Source organism: Pan troglodytes, chromosome 13, assembly GCF_028858775.2.
Source record: "Pan troglodytes isolate AG18354 chromosome 13, NHGRI_mPanTro3-v2.0_pri, whole genome shotgun sequence".
Taxonomy (NCBI): domain Eukaryota; kingdom Metazoa; phylum Chordata; class Mammalia; order Primates; family Hominidae; genus Pan; species Pan troglodytes.
In genome coordinates this window covers 51,777,429-51,796,798 of record NC_072411.2, presented here as the reverse complement: position 1 = coordinate 51,796,798, position 19,370 = coordinate 51,777,429, and the positions used below count along the sequence as shown (strand labels likewise).

The 19,370-nt window shown below is 38.0% G+C and overlaps 1 long non-coding RNA gene across 1 annotated transcript in view; it reads right to left on the bottom strand.

Annotated features, from left to right (window-relative positions):
* Nucleotides 1-15,773, bottom strand: part of LOC134807982 (uncharacterized) — a 104,079-nt gene extending 88,306 nt beyond the window's left edge. Inside the window, exon 1 of the long non-coding RNA XR_010149753.1 lies at nucleotides 15,719-15,773. This is a non-coding gene — a long non-coding RNA (uncharacterized LOC134807982). The remainder of the gene's footprint in view (nucleotides 1-15,718) is intronic.
* Between the last annotated feature and the right edge of the window lie 3,597 nt (nucleotides 15,774-19,370).

The window sequence follows — 19,370 nt, the reverse complement described above, 5'->3', positions numbered from 1 at the left end:
AGCTGAACAAAGAGAACACATGGATACAGAGGAAAACATCACACACTGTGGCCTGTCAGCGGGTGAGGGGCTAGGGGAGGGATAGCATCAGGAGAAATACCTAATGTAGATGATGGGTTGATGGGTGCAGCAAACTACCATGGCACATGTATACCTATGTAACAAAACTGCACATTCTGCACATGTATTCCAGAACTTAAAGCATAATAATAATAATAATAAATTTTAAAAATCATTGATCAGGGCAAAGATTTTTTTGTATAAAACCTTGAAAGCACAGGAAACAAGAGCAAAACAGACAAACGGGATTACGACAAGCAAAAAAGCTTCTGCATGGAAAAGGAAATAATTAACAAAGTAAAGAGACAATGTACAGAATGGGAGAAAATACTTGAAGCTATCCATCTGACAAAGAATAAATAATCAGAATACATAAGGAATTCAAACAACTCAATAGCAAAAAATAAGCAATAAGCCAACTAAAAATGTGCAAAATAAACATTTTGAATGCCTGAATAGACATTTCTCAAAAGAATACACACAAATGGTAAACAGGTATATTTTTAAAAAGTTCAACATCACTAATCATCAAGGAAAGACAAATCCAAACCACAATGAGAGGTCATACCACCCTACTTAGGACGGCTAATATCAAAAAGATAAAATATAACAAATGCTGTCAAGGAAGGCGAGAAAGGGGAATTTTATGTACTGTTGATGAGAATGTAAAGTAGTACAGCCATTATGAAAAACAATATGAAGGTTCCTCAAAAAACTAAAAATAGAACTACCAGATAGAGCAATACCACTGCTGGGTATATGTCCAGCAAAAAAGGAAATCAGTATATTGAAGAGATATCTGCATTCCTATGTTTATTGCAGCACTATTCACAATAGCCAAGATATAAAATCAACCTGGTGTCCATCAACAGATGAATGGATTAAGAAAATAGGGTATATATACACAATGGAATATTATTCAACCATAAAAAAGAATGAAACCCTGTCATTTGCAGCAATATGAATGAAATTAGAAGTCATTATGTTAAGTGAAATAACCCAGGCACAGAAATACAAATTTCACATGTTCTCACTCGTATGTGGTAGCTGAAAAAGTGAAGCTCATGGAGATATAGAGTGGTGGTTATTGGAGGCTAGGAAGAGAATTGGGGAGGAAGGGATGAAAGAAATTATGTTGTTTTGTTTTTTCTTGAGACAGAGTCTCACTCTGTCACCCAGGCTGGAGTGCAGTGGCGCTATCTCAGCTCACTACAGCCTCCGCCTCCCAGGTTCAAGCAATTCCTATGCTTTAGCCTCCTGAGTAGCTGGGACTATAGGTGCATGCCACCATGCACAGCTAAGTTTTGTATTTTTAGTAGAGACAGGGTTTCACCATGTTGCCCAGGCTGGTCTCGAACTCCTGACCTCAGGTGATCTGCCTGCCTCGGCCTCCCAAAGTGCTGGGATTACAGGTGTGAGCCACCATGCCCGGCCAAAGAAGTTGTTTAATGAGTACACAAATACAGTTAGAAGGAACACATTCTAGTATTTGATAGGACAGTAGAAAAATTATAATTAACAATAATTTATGATATATTTCAAAATAGCTGGAAGAATTGTAACATTCTCAATATATAAAAAAAGATATATGTTTGGGGTGATGGATATCCCAATTGTCCTGATTTGATCATTACACTTTATATACATCTATCAAAATATTACATGTACCCTCAAAATATGTAAAACTGATATATCAATTTAAAAATACAAAAGTAAGGTTAAGATGGTACATTTTATTGTGTGTTTTCACCACAGTTAAAAAAAAAGTCATGGTAGGAGGAGTGTGTGGGAGGCAAGAACTACTGATATGTGCAGCAAATTGAATAGATCTCAATGGCATTATGCTGAGTGAAGAAGCCATCCTTAAATAGTCACATATTGTATGATTCTACTTATATAACATTTTCACAATTTAAAAATTGTAAAAGTGGAAAAGAGATCAGTACTTGCTAGGGATTAGGAATTGTGTGTGGGAATGAATTATAACTATAAAGGGGTAACATGAGGGACATCTTTGTCATGATTGAATAGTTCCGTATCTTGATTGCATTGGTTGTTCTGTGACTTTCTACACATGTGATAAATGGCATATAACTACACACACACACAGTCCCAACATCACTTTCCTAGATTTGATATTGTGCTATACTATGTATTATATTGTACTAAACTATGTATTAGTTTTCTATTGCTTTGGCAAGAAATTCCATAGATTTACTGGTCTTAACCAACGCAAATGCATTATCTCAGAATTGTGTAGGTCAGAAGTCTGGGCATAGAGTGGCTCAATTGACTATTTGCTTCTGGTTTCACAGAGCCAAAATTTAGATGTCAGCAGGGTTGCATTTCTTTCAGGAGGTTCTGGGGTTGAATCTGCTTCCAAGCTTATGTGGGTTTTTGGTAGAATCCAGTTCCATGTGGTTGTAGGACTAACGTCTCTGTTTCTTTGCTGGTTGTTGGCCAGGCTCATTCTTAGTTTCAGAAGGTTGCTTGCATTTCTTGGCTCACGACCTCCTTTCTCTATCTTAGCTAGCAATAGCAAGTCAAGTCCTTTTCATATTTAAACCTCTTAGACCTCTCCCTCTGCTTCATCTGTCCTCTGATTTTCTCTTCTACCACATCTCTCTGACTCAAATTGGAGAAATCTCTCTGCTTTCAAGAGCTCGAGTGATTAGATTATGTCCACCTGGACAATCCAGGATTTTTTTTTCTATTTTAAGGTCCATAACCTTTATGACATTTGCATAGTTGTTTTACAGCAGTAACTAGTGTTTGACTGAATAATCAGGGGATGGGAATCCTGTGGAGACTTAGAATTCTGACTATCACAATTGTGTAAAATATAACCATTGGAGGAAATTGAGTAAAGGTTACATGAAACCCCTCCATATCACTTTTGCAGCTTCTTGTAAATGTGTAATTATTTCAAAATAACAAGCTTTTAAAAATGCATGGAAGAAAAAAATAAAAACAATATGAACAAATATATTTTCTATCAAGATTATTTTGCACTACTGGAAGACCTACAATGAAAGAAAGGCTAAGGAATGTCCTCCAAATAAAGGAAAAATTATTTCAGTGGACACATGGAATTGTAGGAAACAAAGAACAGTCAAAGGGGTAAATATATGAAGAAAATCTAAGTTAATATTACTGTTATAATTAAAATAATATATTGGGCTTAAAAACATATATAGGATTGAAACGCATATCAAAGATAGCATAAGAAGGAGGAAGGAATTAAATGGAGTTCAAGTGTTTTAATGTCTTTGCACTGTCAGGAAGTTTTAAAAGTATTAAATTACAGATGACCCTAATAAAGCCTAAGGATGTATATTATTTCCAGTGCAGCTACTAAAGAAACAATGAAAAAAGATGTAATTAACAAGTCAATGGAAAAAGAAAATACTGCATTTACTGAAAAGATAAATAGAAAAGACTAAATATCAGATGGGACAAAGAGAAAACTCAAATATACCAACAAATGTATTAAATGTAAACAGAACAATATTCTAATTGAAAGATGAGGACTATAAGAATGAATAAGAGAAAACTATATGCTGCTTAGAGGAGACACATTTAAATATAAGAAATCAAATTGAAAATAAAAGAATGGGCCAGGTGTGGTGGCTCACACCTGTAATCCCAGCACTTTGGGAGGCCAAGGGAGGAGGATCACTTGAGGTCAGGAGTTCAGTACCAGCCTGGTCAACATAGAGAAATCCCATCTCTACTAAAAATACAATAAGTAGTCAGGCACAGTGGCAGGTGCCTGTAATCCCAGCTACTCGGAAGACTGAGGCAGGAAAATTGCTTTGCTTGAACTGGGGAGGCAGAGGTTGCCATGAGCCAAGATCATGCCACTGCACTTCAGCCTGGGTAAAAAACTGAGACTGTCTCAAAAAAAAAAAAAAAAAGTAAAGGAATGGAAATGGAAAAAAATAGATAAAATTACCTTCTCACAAAATGAGAAACCCTAAATATAGCTATGTTAAAATCGTTTTTTTAAAAGGAGGTTATACTGCTTTGGATCCTGGGTCAGAAGGAAAAAAAAGAAGAAGAAAAAGAGGTTTAAAAAGGTGATAAACAGTAACATTTCATTTTATGGTGATGAAAGTGCCAACATTCTCAGAAGACATCTTTGCTTTTTTTAGGTTTTGAATCTTTTTTTCTATTTCTTTATATATATATATATAATTTAAGTTCTGGAATACATGTGCAGAAAGTGCAGGTTTGCTACAGAGGTATACACGTGCCATGGTGGTTTGCTGCACCCATCAACCCATCACTTACATTAGGTCTTTCTCCTAATACTATCCCTCCCCTAGCGCCCCACTGCCTGACAGGCCCCAATGTGTGATGTTCTCCTCCCTGTGTCCATGTGTTCTCTTTGTTCAGCTCCCACTATGAGTGAGAACATGTGGTGTTTGGTTTTCTGTTCCTGTGTTAGTTTGCTGAGAATGATTGTTTCCAGCTTCATCCATGTCCCTGCAAAGGACATGAACTCATCCTTTTTCATGGCTGCATAGTATTTCATGGTGTATATGTGCCACAGTTTATTTATCCAGTCTATCATTGATGGGCATTTGGGTTGGTTCCAAGTCTTTGCTATTGGGAACAGTGTGACAATAAACATATATGTGTATGTGTCTTTACAGTAGAATGATTTACCATCCTTTGGGTATATACCTAGTAATGGGATTACGGGGTCAAATGGTATTTCTGGTTCTAGATCCTTGAGGAATCGTCACACTGTTTTCCACAATGGTTGAACTTATTTACACTCCCACCAACAGTGTAAAAGCATTCCTATTTCTGCACATCCTCTCCAGCATCTGTTGTTTCCTGACTTTTTAATGATCACCATTCTAACTGGCATGAGATGGTATCTCATTGTGATTTTGATTTGCATTTCTCTAACGACCAGTGATGATGAGCTTTTTTTCATATGTTTGTTGGCTGCATAAATGTCTTCTTTTGAGAAGTGTCTGTTCATATACTTCGCCCACTTTTTCATGGGGTTTTTTTCTTGCAAATTTGTTTAAGTTCCTTGTAGATTCTGGATATTAGCTTTTTGTCAGATGGAGAGATTGCAAAAATTTTCTCCCATTCCGTAGGTTGCCTGTTCACTCTAATGATAGTTTCTTTTGCTATGCAGAAGCTCTTTAGTTTAATTAGATCCCATTTGTCAATTTTGGTTTTGTTGCCATTGCTTTTGGTGTTTTAGTCATGAAGTCTTTGCCCATGCCTATGTCCTGAATTGTATTGCCTAGGTTTTCTTCTAGGGTTTTTATGGTTTTAGGTCTTATGTTTAAGTCTTTAATCCATCTTGAGTTAATTTTTGTATAAGGTATAAGGAAGGGGTCCAGTTTTAGTTTTCTGCATATGGCTAGCTAGTTTTCCCAACACCATTTATTAAATAGGGAATCCTTTCCCCATTGCTTGTTTTTGTCAGGTTTATCAAAGATCAGATGGTTGTAGATATGTGGCATTATTTCTGAGGCCTCTGTGCTGTTCCATTGGTCTATATATCTGTTTTGGTGCCAGTACCATGCTGTTTTGATTACTATAGCCTTGTATTATAGTTTGAAGTCAGGTAGCATGACACCTCCAGCTTTGTTTTTTGTTGTTGTTGTTGTTGTTTTTTTGCTTAGGATTGTCTTGGCTATATGGGCTCTTTTTTCCTTCCATATAAAATTTAAAGTAGTTTTTTCTAATTCTGTGAAGAAAGTCACTGGTAGCTTGATGAGAATAGCACTGAACCTATAAATTACTTTGGGCAGTATGGCCATTTTCACAATATTGATTCTTCCTATCCATGAGCATGGAATGTTTTTCCATTTGTTTGTGTCCTCTCTTATTTCCTTGAGCAGTGGTTTGTAGTTCTCCTTGAAGAGGTCAATAATTCTCAATGCAATAATTCACAATATGCACTAATAGCACAATGCCAAAATGTATTACGTAAAAATGGACAAAATTAGCAGGAAAATTTGACATAGCCACACTATCATTCAATACTTTAGTAATTGTTGATAACATAGTAACTGACTTAAAAAGCCTATAATAAATCAAAAAGGATGTAAATATTTGAATGAGATGATTAACAAAATCAATCTAATTTACATATGTATATATATATATATATATAATAGTACACACATTTGAAAATATGCAGGTTATGCACCTCAAACCTTCACAAAAATGGAAATATGTGCATATAGACCATACTGCTGTTCTTAAGAAACCATATAAATAATGTTCCCTTACCACAGAGGAATTAAAGCTGAGATCAATAAAAATGGTAACTAGAAAATAGCCAAATATGTGCAAACTAAGCAACACATTTCTAAAGAACCCATGGGTCAAAGAAAAAAACTAAAGTGGAAATTAAAAAATATTTTTGAAGTAAAAATAACTAAAATATAGCATATCAAAATTTGCAGGGTATAGTAAAATCTTGTGCTTAAAGAAAAATTTATAGCTTTATATACATAGATTAGGAAAAAATGTAGGGCTAAAGATTCAATTACATGTCTCAAGAAGTTAGAAATAGCTGAGCAAATGTTATCCTGTTCTTTTGCAAGTATTTCAAATCCTTGAGTTTTGAAAGAGCAGCCTTCTAAATTCACCTATGCTTTCAAAAGATGTTGTTGTTGTTGAGTTTAGAATGATGGGTTTTTCCTGTAGGAATTCACCATTAGTCAGTTTATTGGGTTTAATCAAAACATCCAATTTATATTTGAAATTTTTGCTGCATATTGTAAAACCGTTGTAGTATCTGTGTCTTCAAGGAGCTTTAATGTGGATAATTTTTGTAGGTTGAAATGCTATCATAAATATTAATAAATGCTTTTAAAGCTCTGAGAAATCTGCCGATAAAAAGAGCAATATAAATGCAAGTTTGGTTTTTCTAACCATTTGCAATATTCAGAACAAAAGAGAAGAGAAAAACTGAAATATGAACTGAACAACAAAATTGGAGTGTTTACTTCTCTATTTTTAAAACAACTTGGACTCAGAGGAATAAAAGATAAGGGTTGGTGTAAAATTGGTTTCTCAATTCATGTATGAGAGTTCTAAAAATAAGCTAACTGGCTGAAGAGAAACATCAGAAGCTCTTAAAACAAGCAACTAATATTCCTCAAACTTGATTATAATGAGAAAGTAGATATCAAATATGGTCCAAACTCTGGTGACTGCATTGCTTATTGTTCATTCACCAATTAATTCATTGAACCATTTATTAATCCAACAGATCTCCATTCAGTGTCAGGCATTGTGCTATTGCTGTGATGCAACCATGAGCAAACCAAACATTTTGTTTCCTCCTGGTGTTTATAGTCCAGTAGAAGACAGCATTTAAATAGTCATATAAATAGATAGGTAAGCACAAACTGAGATTCAGTCTTAAAAGACAGACATGTAGGCCAGGTGTGGTGGCTCATGCCTGTAATCCCAGCACTTTGGGAGGCCGAGGTGAGTGGATCACCTGAGGTTGGGAGTTCAAGACCAGCCTGACCAATATGGAGAAACCCCGTCTCTCCTAGAAATACAAAAAATTAACCGAGCGTGGTGGCACATGCCTGTAATCCCAGCTACTCGGGAGGCTGAGGCAGGAGAATTGCTTGAACCTGGGAAGGGAGGTTGCAGTGAGCGCAGATCGTGCCATTGCGCTCCAGCCTGGGTAACAAGAGTGAAACTCCATCTCAAAACAAAAAACAAAAAACAAAAACTGATGTGTAGGTGTTTTGTGATCAAAAAATTGGGGATTTACTCTAGGGAGTCAGGGAAAGCTTCCCCTAGCATGTCTTATGTGTGCCGTGAGCTGCAGTTCATGATAAAGACTTACCAATTAGGTGAAGGCGAGAACTGGAGGGAAAGAACCTTCTAGCACAAGTTAAGGCTTTCCAGTAGGTGTGGGAGGGATCATTTGGGGACAGAATCAAAGCCAATGTGGCTGAACAAGGAGTTGGAGTGGGGAGTGTGCAGAGAGTGAGATGAAGTTTAAAGGTCAGCAGAAACCAGATCACAAGCATCAAATGCCTCATGGGCCATGTTAACAGTTTTGAATTCCTCCCTGGGAAAGGGCTGTAGCAGGGAAGTGACATGGCTAATTCAGCATTTTTAAGAATATCACTTTGCCTGTCGTGGGCCATGCAAACTGGATTCAGGAGACAAGTTATGATCTCGTTGAATCAGCATAAGTGAGAAGATGGGAGCTTGGAACAAGGTTCAGAGGACAACGCTGCCTCCTGGAAGCCAAAACTCTTTCCAATATGAGTATACTTCTCTTTTCCAAATCTACTTTCAGTGATTACCACTCTGATAGGCAAATATTCTCACTATCATCTGCCCAAATTATTCCTGGTCTTCCTTCTACCTTTGTTCCAATTGCTCCTTTCTTCACAAATGTCATCTTCTTCATTTACTTATACCACAACCATTTTATACATCCAAGCTCAAGTTCCATCTCCCCACTTCTTTAGATAATTCCCACCCACAGACACATAGTTCTTTCTCTACATTGACCATATGCTAGTACTTCCTTTTCCTCTTCCTGATGAAATTATAAGCTACTTAGGGAAGGAAATGTGGCTTACATTTCTCTGAATTCCCCTGTAAGACCAAGAACAAGGCTGGGATTAAGTGCAAAACACCCTTTAAACCTAATCAAATTTCACTGCAATGAAAAATGTCTAGTATATGGATGATAATTTGGAAAAATACTATGTTCCAAGTTGTACTAAAAACAAAAAGGCACTATATGAACATGAGGGTATTATAGAAGAATATTTTATAACAGGTAAAAATCCAAGGCATGTGCAGCTGGCTCCCTTAATTTCCAGATTACTCTATGAGCTTGCCTTTTAGTAAACATGTCCTTTCTGCCTTTTGTATATTCCTGCTCATACCAAAATGCAACAGCAGCACCCATGAACTTGGTCCTCAGTGGGACTTCCATTAGAACATCTTCCAAAGCAGGAGGAAAGCAGGTCTTGTTCCACACATGCCAGAGTATATTCCCACTGTGGCCCTACTACCACTGTTTTTCATCTGTTGGTCTTATAAAACTCTGACAGCAGAGTAAGAAAGGTCTTTGAGAAGCAGGTCTTATGAGGACATACATTACCAAGAATGTACCTCCATATTCACTCTGTATATTAGCCCCACAAATCTTCAATAAAGCAACAACATGCTTGATATGCTTGAATTTTTTTGTGGAAGCTGGTGAAGAGGCTAAATTTTGTGGGACCTTAAAAAAGGGTCAGACCACATGTGCCCAAGATATAGTTCCAGGCTTCCCTGATACCAGCTAATGTACACTGAGCATGTCAGGCAAAAGGCAAAGTTATTTCAACCTGTTAGCTCTCCTAATCTTTATAACAACCCTGTGAATTAACTTGAATTGCTACAAATAACATGCCTGAGGCTCAGAGAATGGAGGTAACTCATTCAGCTCCAAAAAACCTAATAATGGGGCCAGGACTCTGACCAAGGTTTGTCTGATTACTGAATTGGAACCTGAATTTCAATTTTAGAGCTCCCCAACCAGTTACCATGCATTGACTATCGATGTACTAGGAGCATCTAAGCAGGGCCTTGGATGGCTGAGCTCCTCTGATATTTCCAAACCAGGCTTTGCTTACAGTGTAAACATTCTCTTTTTTCTTGTTAGTGTCACCAACCTGAGGCTTCTCCGTTGTACCTCAGTTGTCTCAGGAACTTCCATGGTTACTCAGTGTTCTCCCAGGTAAGTAGAAATTCTCCAGCCTGGCATTCAATAACCTCAACAACGTTAGGGAGGTGGAAGAGCATTGGATTTCAAAATCAGGTTTCTGCATCTCAGAGATCAGAGTTGGATTCTGGTTTCCCCACCTGACAGATGTGTGATCTTGAGCTACTTACTTAACCTTTCAGTGCCACTGATTTATAGTTTTATATAACTCCTAGGCGTTTCCTGATTATTAAATGAGAGAGAACATACGCAAGCGTTTTACACAATTCCTGGCATAGAATAAAATGCCAAAAACTTTGCTGCCTCTGCTATTATTTTGTCCTATAGACCCACCCCTCTTTAAACAAAGCTGGGCAGTTTGCTGGTTATTTATCATGGCTTGTGCTTCTTCATTGTCATAGATTGTATTTGAGGGCAAGTAGTTTATTTGGGAAGTGATCCCAGGAAGCATCCATCAGGAGAACAGAGAAATAAGGCAGAAAAGGGAAGAGAACCAATATAAAGTTAATGAATATTAGCCAGTCTTGGTAACTGAGGTGCAGCCCCACTGAGTATCTTCAGGACATTGGAATAAACCACACCTTGGAACTGTCCCACCTGAGGGACAAGGAAGCCACTGTTTGTCACTGATTGGGATTGCATTCAGGGGCATCAACTCCCTGATGCCAACAATCTCACCCTGTATGCCCACTGAGCATGCCTCCATAGCCAGAAAAGGCTATCTGGTAGAGTTGCCAAGCTTGCAGCAAGAAGCAACAGGTCCATAGGACAGTAGGAAAACCTTCAGTATCTCCACACCCACTTCTATGCCTTTGTTTTTGCACTTATTTCTACTTGCAATTCCCTCTTTTCCATCTTTTAAAAAGGCTACTCAAGCCAGGCACAGTGGCTCATGCCTATAATCCCAGCACTTTGGGAGGCCAAGGTGGGCGGATCACCTGAGGTCAGGAGTTCAAGACCAGCCTGGCCAATATGGTGAAACCCCATCTCTACTACAAATACAACAATTAGCTGGGCGTGGTGGTAGACGCCTATAATCCCAGCTACTTGAGAGGCTAAGGCAGGAGAATTGCTTGAACCCGGGAGGCGGAGGTTGCAGTGAGCTAAGAGCGCCACTACACTCCAGCCTGGGCAACAAAATGAGACTCCATTCCAAAAAAAAAAAAAAAAAAAAGCTTACATAGACATTCTCCCCTCTCTATGAAGACTTTCCTTATCGCCCTACAATGTGGTCTTTTTCATGTTGGAAGTTCTGTGGCTCTTTTTGCATCACACGTTGTAGTCTTTCTTGGATTATGTTTACTTATATGTTGATTTCAACAACTGACTCTTGAGATGAGGGGTCCTCACTTCCCTTTGTTTTCCAGAGCCAAACACAGTACTTTGCCCATAGTAAGTGCTCAATAAATACTTGTTAAACTGTGTTTCACACTGAAAATGATTAAACATAAAATGTACTTATCTTCTCCACTATGCAAGTTTTATACTTTCACCTCCTGGGAAATGTTTGCTGGGACATCTCTTCGCCTTCTTTAATGAATTTTGATCTTACATCACATTTAAATGCCTTGGAGTTCCAAAAGACAAATATATCCTCGTGTAATTTAATGGCAATCAGCAGGCTACCTTTTTTCTTATTAATATACAGAAAGCTGGTGGTCACAGCAGGTAACTGATGAGACTAATCTGTCAATGTTCTAATAATTCTCTGCCTGATTGCACCCAGCCCAAGAGCCTGAATAATCACAGAAGTGGCAAGTGATTTGATCAGGACTAGAATAGACCATCGATCATCCTCAAGTGAACTGGGTGTTTGTATAGGATGGGGTTAGCATGATATCTCAAGGAAGCCCTTCAGGCAGAAATCAATGTTGAGAATTCAAAGTGTTATAGGAGAGGCCACAGGAAGCTTCTATGAGATGCAATCCTAGGAGTACTTGGTGTAGCAGAAAGAGAATTGAAGCAATGAGTTATCACACTGTTAATTGGGATGCTAGCCAAAAGCATTCAAAAAGATTTGAGGATTTTAGTGGATGACTCAGCCCTTTGGTTGATTTGGCCTCCATCGTTCTCTTTAGTTTTCTAAATAGTTTGAACTACTTCTAACTCGATGTTAACAAGACAAAAAAGGAAAATCATGTTTCTATTGTGGTGTCAAGAAATAAACAGGTGGCAAGACCTTAGCAGTGATTAAAAGGTACTTCATATTTTTGACAATGAAATGAAAATGCTGCATACATATTAAAACTTTATATTTGATAGTACTCTTATATAAATAGCATTTACACAATTAGGTAGTTCTACTTTGTGGGTGGATATCCCCAAAATTTGGTATACATGCCTCCCCTACTCCAGGCCTTGCCTTCACTCTTTGATTCTTTGGAGTCAATATTGCTCTTAGTTTTAAAAGTTTTAGTAGTCAAGATTCTCCTCTTTCCTATATATTTTGCTGACTGGCTTCTGATATTTAGGGAAGGAGCAGCAAAATAGAAGAAAGGCAAAGGGGCAGAGGAATATTTATATTTGATTCATGCTGTTGTGTTTATCTAGCGTCAGAGCTTTTAAAATGTGGTAGGTGTTGAAAACCAACTCTCTCCTATGAATTTCACTTATGGTTTCTTTGTAGAACCCGGTTTCTGATGTTCTTCCACCTGCTGTATTTTTGCTGAAGACAAATGATATGTTTGAAAACTATTAAGCCTATAAATGTAAATTTCCCAATCATGTTTGATAGCACAAAATATTGTATTAAGGAAAATGTTTTTAGCCAAGTAATGTATATCCCATACAGAATGTTCTTTTTGAGACTAAAGTTTTCCACCTAGTTAGGCAAAGGCAGGTCACCTAGGGCCCCGAACACCAGGGTGAGGAGTCTGCATTTTATTCCAAGAGAGAAGGAAGGATTTGGATGATTTCCAGCCATGGGCCTCATAACCCAATTTACACTTTTAAAAGCTCCCTATTGGCTGTTAGGTGGGGGACAGGATAATAGAAGAACAAAATGGCAGATAGAAATGTAGTCTTCATAAAAGATGATAGCTATTTGGACATGGTTGCTGCCACCGAGGGACTGGGAATGAATCCCTGCAGGTCCAAAGCTAGAGACATTGTCAGGTCATGAAGTGCATCTCTCACTAAAATCGGTAGGAGTGGGTCCTCACTCAAGCATGTTTCCTGGTTTTCTCTCATCTTCCCTGTTTTGTGCCTTCACAGGGCACATTCTCGCCCATCTCCACACTCTAACCCCTACTCCCTCCCTAGTTGGGATCACCTTGGTCTCCCTTCTGTCTTCAGCAGTCCTAATGTTGGCTACTCAGAAGACAAAAACTTTGGGTATAAAGTCTGCAAACACTGTGCACATAAAATGCCAAGCATCCTTCAACCCAGGAGAAGTAGCCTATAGCTTTAGTGGTGGTTACTACTATTTGGTACCAGCCCCGGGGTTCAAATCATAGGTCCTCTAACTTATTAACTGTGATGTTGAGCAAATTACTAAAATTCTCTGTGCTTCAATTTTCTCCCATGTGAAATAGGAATACTGGTAGTACTTATCTCACACAATTTTTACAAAGATTAAATGGGTTAACGTTTACAAAGTGCTTAGAACTGTACTTAACACATAATAAATGTTACTTGAATGATTGCTGTGGTCGTCATTCGCTACCATTTAGAGCTGTGTGAGGAATAGATAAATAACGCCTGTAAAGCACGTATCATGGGGGGCACACACATAAACAGTAAGTGCCCAATTAATGCTAAGCTATTATTACTTTGCTCAAATATGACACACGTGTCAGAAATGACCCGCTGTTTATTTCTTTTTTTTTATTTTTGCCTCTCTTGCTGTTTCTAATTTCTTTTTCAGCCCCTGTGAGGTCACATATGTCTGTGCCCGTGTCTGTGATGAGTATATTTAACCTCAGGGTCAAGACAGAAGATATTGGAAGAGAAGGAGAAGCCACTGGCTCATTTCCCAGTTTTTCCATTTTTATTGAAAAAATAAAAGTATTTCCTGTAAGAACTAGGTACCATATTTTTGAGACTCCAGCTGAGCTTGAATAGTTCATTAATTTTGGCACTCTTACGTGAAATGAAAGCAGTTTTGGAAAGTATGCCTTTATCTGGGTTAATTAGTAAACGAGAACATTGGGACTTTAACACATTTTTTTTTTTTTGCTTCAGCAATTCTTGTAATTGTTTTGCTTAGGTTCATGCTGTATATAAACATATAAAGACAGCTTTATGTATCCATCCTGTGATAAAAGACAACTGGAATATTCATGGTGTTCAAGGGACATTTTGGGGAGGGGAAAGTATAAGGACTGTATTACAGAGAAATTTGAAAGAAACAGAAAAGATGGAGGTTGGGGAAAAAAGATGAAGCTGTCTGAATAAGAAAGGATGTCTTAAAGAATGAACAACAGCAAAAGGAAGCACCATTAACAGCCTGTTCCATTTTGATGTCTGACTACACATATCCCAGCTTCGTTTTTATCATCTTAATGTTTATATCGTTACTGACATCCCTGACTTCTGTAACTTCTGAATGCCTCTTAAGGAATCTCTCCAATTATTTGAGTTTTTTGCAGATATTTAAAAGTATTTGGCTTCAAGGTTATGTTACATGACAGCAAACAAATGCTTAGTCATGCCATGAGTAGTATAAATGCCGGTGCTGCCTGCAGCATACATCAGTTCCAAGCTGATTATTTTTCCCTTCTTGTTTCCACCAATTTGTTACGAGACAACTGTCACTCGATGCCCAGATTGAATGGTATATCATACCCTCTCTTTGGCTCTAGAAAAATTACAGAACCCATTTTCCTGCTGACATCCTCATAGGTTTAATATTTCAGTTTAAACTTCAGGGTAATGTGTAGATGCATTCTTGTAAGTTGTCTAGTGCTGGCTGTGCAGAAGCATGAGATGGACAAGAGGAAGGTTGGAAAGTACCTTAAAAAGACAGACTTTTATAAAACTATATAAGGTAATTTAGTCAAAAGTATTTTCCTTACTTCAGGTAATTAATTATCTAGGCTGTCTGGCTAGATGGGGAATTAACAAGTATTTAGCCATGAAATGTGGATCAGATACTTCACATAATTATTTTATCCATTCTTTCTTATAACATTGTAAAGTAAGTATCATTATCCTTTTACAGATAGGAAAACTGAGGTTAAGAGAAGTGAAATAAATAGCCCAAGGGCATGCTGTATGTTAGTGTATTTATAAAATTTATGAAATTGATATTCATGGCAGATGAGTCTAAATCATCTGAGATTATTTTTTGTACCCTTCTTCCTATATGCATGTGATCACCAGAGCTAGTCCTGGCCCCAAGCTGCAGGGAGACGGAACATATGTTTTTTAATTAGTATTACTCAGGCCCCTAGAATGTATCACAGAGAAAATGACATCACAGATGCTCCAGTGTGTCATACACTCTGGTTATTTAAGGGTGTGTAATAGAATCCTACTCCAACAGGAATTTGGATGCATATGGCAAAACAATTCCCAGAATTCCTTGTCAGTTCAGTTCAGGATGGAAGAATTCTCCCGCAGGACCCTGGCAATAGGCGTTCTGCCCTGTCTGAGGAATCCTCGAGGATCCTGAAATGGGCTGCCCTTGATCCAGTGTGTTACCATGTCTCCCTAACTCTAACCACCCCAGGAGGTAAAAGAGCTTTCTCCTCTCTATTACACACACACACACACACACACACACACACACACACACACACATCCTTTCCTTAAACTCTTTTGTGGTTATCACAGTGACTGGTGGGCTCTTCTGGCATTCCCAACCAGAGATGTTAAATGTCCTACAACATGTGGGGCTATCTGCATAAATACAAAGTGCCCCTCCCCAATAACAATGAATCCATGAAGAATTTTCCACCATCCCTTCTTTTTTTCACTTACTTTCAATACTCCCTCTCACAGCAGTTTATTCCATCAGGTTCCCTGTGGGAGAAGAGAGGAAGTAGATTAACATATCACCCCTAAAAGACAACCTACTGTTCTGGGTTGTGATCTCTTCTGACCCAGGTTCTCCTAGTTTCTTGGCTCGCTGGAAATTCTATTTTTCAGTCAACCTGCTGAATACTCTTTATTGGCAGCTACTCAGAAGGCCACTGCTTGAAAATTTCAGCCCTTGGGGTTGATTTTTGCTGCCAAAAACAGCAGTTGTTGAAGTCTGCTACATATGACTGGGTCATCCATAAGGGTATTTTTTTTCAATATGGAAAACATTTGTTCTGCCAAAGTCATGCCTACCCCCAGCATGGGGGTTGACAGGATTCCATTTGCTTCTAGCAGGGGAAGAACTGACCTCTATAAATTACATTCTTTAATAATGGCTTTGCCCAGAGAAATCTGGCATTACCCCAGGTCTTTCTCCAGATTCATAAACGCTAAATGAGGTGAAGATTTTGACCTGAGCACCTGGGTGGATGTTATGCTCCTTATTAAGATGTGAAAAACCGCCTGGAAAAAAAATTGTCTAGAGAGAGGAACATCAGGGTTTCAGCTTTGGCCTTGTTAAGTTTGAGATGCCTCTTAGACATCTAAATGGATTTGTCCATATGACAGTTGACGATAGGAGTTAAGATTTTAAGGAGTGGCCAGGGTTAGAGATGTACATTTGGGACAGATAAATAGTTCTAAGTCCTCGGCCTGGTAAAATAACTGCTGTGGTTTGAATGGGTTCCCTTCAAAATTCGTGTTGAAACTCAGTTCCCACTGTGGTGGTATTAAGTGGTGGCACGTTTTGGGAAGTGATTAAGTTGGGAGGACTCTGCCCTCATAATTGAATTAGCGCTTTTTAAAAGGGCTGGGAAGAACCAGCTTAGGCCCTTTTGCCATTTGTCCTTTCATCATATGAGGGCACAACATTTATCACCTCCAGTGGATGCAGCAATAAGGCACCGTCTTGGAAGCAGGGAATGGGGTCCTTGCCAGACACCAAACCTGACAGCATCTTGATCTTGGACTTCCCAACCTCCAAAACTGTAGAAAATAAATTTCCATTCTTTGTAAATGCCCTAGTCTCAGGTATTTTGTGATAGCAGCGAAATGGATTAAGATAATAAAGAGAAAGAGAGTATAAATTTAGGAAAAAATCATCTTGGATTGGATAGCTCTAACATTTAGAATTGCTCAATATAAAATCATCACTAGGTTCTGAGTCTGGTGAATGGTACTAACAGGCAGATTGTCTAGTTATGATGCTGACACTAATGGTTGGAGTATCAATTTAACTAATCCTATGTTTTTCCCCAACCATAAAATAAAGAGTGAGATATACATGGTTACCTTAAGGTGGTAAGATTATAGATGATTTTTAATTTCTTTCTTGTCCTTTTTTATATTGTTCTAATTCTCTACAATGGACACATGACAATGTTATGAAAAAAATACAGTAAACATTTTAAATAGTAATACCCTATATATTGTTTACAGTGCATCTCAACCATCGTAAGAGCATGCACGCCCCATCACATTATGATGTGAACACACACTGTAAAGGTGAACATCTTTTTTGTGATATTCAATGAATTATGTCTACAGGCATTTAAGTGGTTCTAAAAGTCTAGAATAATGATGCTTTGGTAAAAATCATAAGGCCAAGATGTCAGTGTGGCACAGTGTGGCATTTTGGACATAATAGAAGCATATTTATTGAATAAACAAAAGGTCACAGTTAAAAGTCACCCTATAAGAGCCTATTAGTTAGCTTGAGAAGTGGTTTACAAGGATGTTCCTTATGTTTCTGTATACTTTCCAACTCTCCAAATGTGTAAGGAAAGCAAAAATGCAATCAGGGAATTAATTCTTGGCCACAACTCACATTCCAAAGGAAAGAACAACAACAACAAAATACCCAAGCAAAACCATCAAACCACATCCTGGTAAAAACCTTTAATGTGCTGCTAGGGCATCATCTGGTCCCCATCATTACCAGCTGTGACTTGCACACCCGGGAAAGGCCAGACTTCAGCAATAGGAACTAAAATCAAAGGCCCATGATATAGCTTTGAAGTTGAATGTGTTTAGCAGCATTTTTAAGTAAGGTGATGACTAGAGAATTAGAAGAAGTGATGGACAGGGCCAGTATAAGACAAAGTTGCTAGGCAATATTTATAAAAATATGAGGAATCTTTGCAAATCAAGATAGGATAGTAACTTCCAGGTCTATCACAATTAATCTTCCGTTTTTACATTCAGTCAATGGGAATTAGAAGTCTACTTTGAGCAGAGTTACATATGTGTGCTTGGATAGATGAGACAATAAGACTGAAGCACTTTACATAAAATGGAGGAGAATGCTGGGCACGGTGGCTCATGCCTATAATCCCAACACCTTTGGGAAGCTGAGGCAGAAAGATCACTTGAGCCCAGGAGTTCAAGACCAGCTTGGCAACATAGTAAGACCTCATCTTTACAAAAAAATACAAAAAACAAAAATGTTTAATTAGCTGAGCATGGTGGCGTGTGCCTGTAATGCCAGCTACTCAGGAGACTGAGGTGGGAGGATTGCTGGAGCCTGGGAAGTGGAGGTTGCAGTGAGCTGAGATTGCACTACTGCCCTCCAGTCTGGGTGACAGAGCAAGACTAAATAAATAAATAAAATGGAGAAGAAATTAGTAAATAATCTGAAAATCACATAAGCAAATGTAATCTTAATATCAAGTTATCACCTCTAGAGTACATGATTTCTAGGACATGTATTAAAAGTTCTGCTGTAAGAAGCTTATCTTGATTAACTTATTTGATCACAGGTTTCCCTGCCTATGAACCATTGTTCTATGGAATGTGCTCTAGGCCTACAATAAAGGCAACATTTTCCTAAATTCTTTATTCATGAAACCCTTTACCCAGAGCATTTCAAAAGAGTTGCATTTCAAAAAAACATACTTGCTAAAATCCTTCCACTAAAGATTAGGCTCATCTAGGATTAATTAGGAAACAGCTTTGGAGAAGCTAGAGCAGAGTTTGGAAACAGAGGTAAATAATGTGGTAGATAAGTGAGTGGAAGGCATGTTAGGCTGAAGGATCATGCCACAGCTTAGAGGCTGAACTCATTTGGCATGGGTGAGAACAATCTACATTCACAGAAGAAACACGAATTCCAAAGTAGGCTTGGTTCAGGGAGTTTTCTCTAAGAATACTGCAGTAGTCCTAGCATGTCAGGTAACTGGAAAAGTCAACCAGCACTTTGAATCATAATTACTAAGAAGTCAATGAGAAGAGAGCAGGTAAATCTTGAAGAATCCATTATCCTTATGGATAACACATCACAGAAGATAATTCTTAAATTGGTTTTTTAAAATGTTGTCCTGGATAATTCAAGAGTTGCCATGAATTTTTAATGACCTCAATATTTCAAAGCTAGCATATTTTAAATTCATTTTTATTCATTTGTCTAAGTTTTACTTCTCCCTTGTAAGCTGTATGCTTTACTGTAAGATAAATTAACAGTACCATTTAATGCATTTGTTCCTTCTAGAATCCAGAATTATCACCCGTAAGGCAGAAATTCTGCCAATTATAATCCTATCCTCACAAGACATCA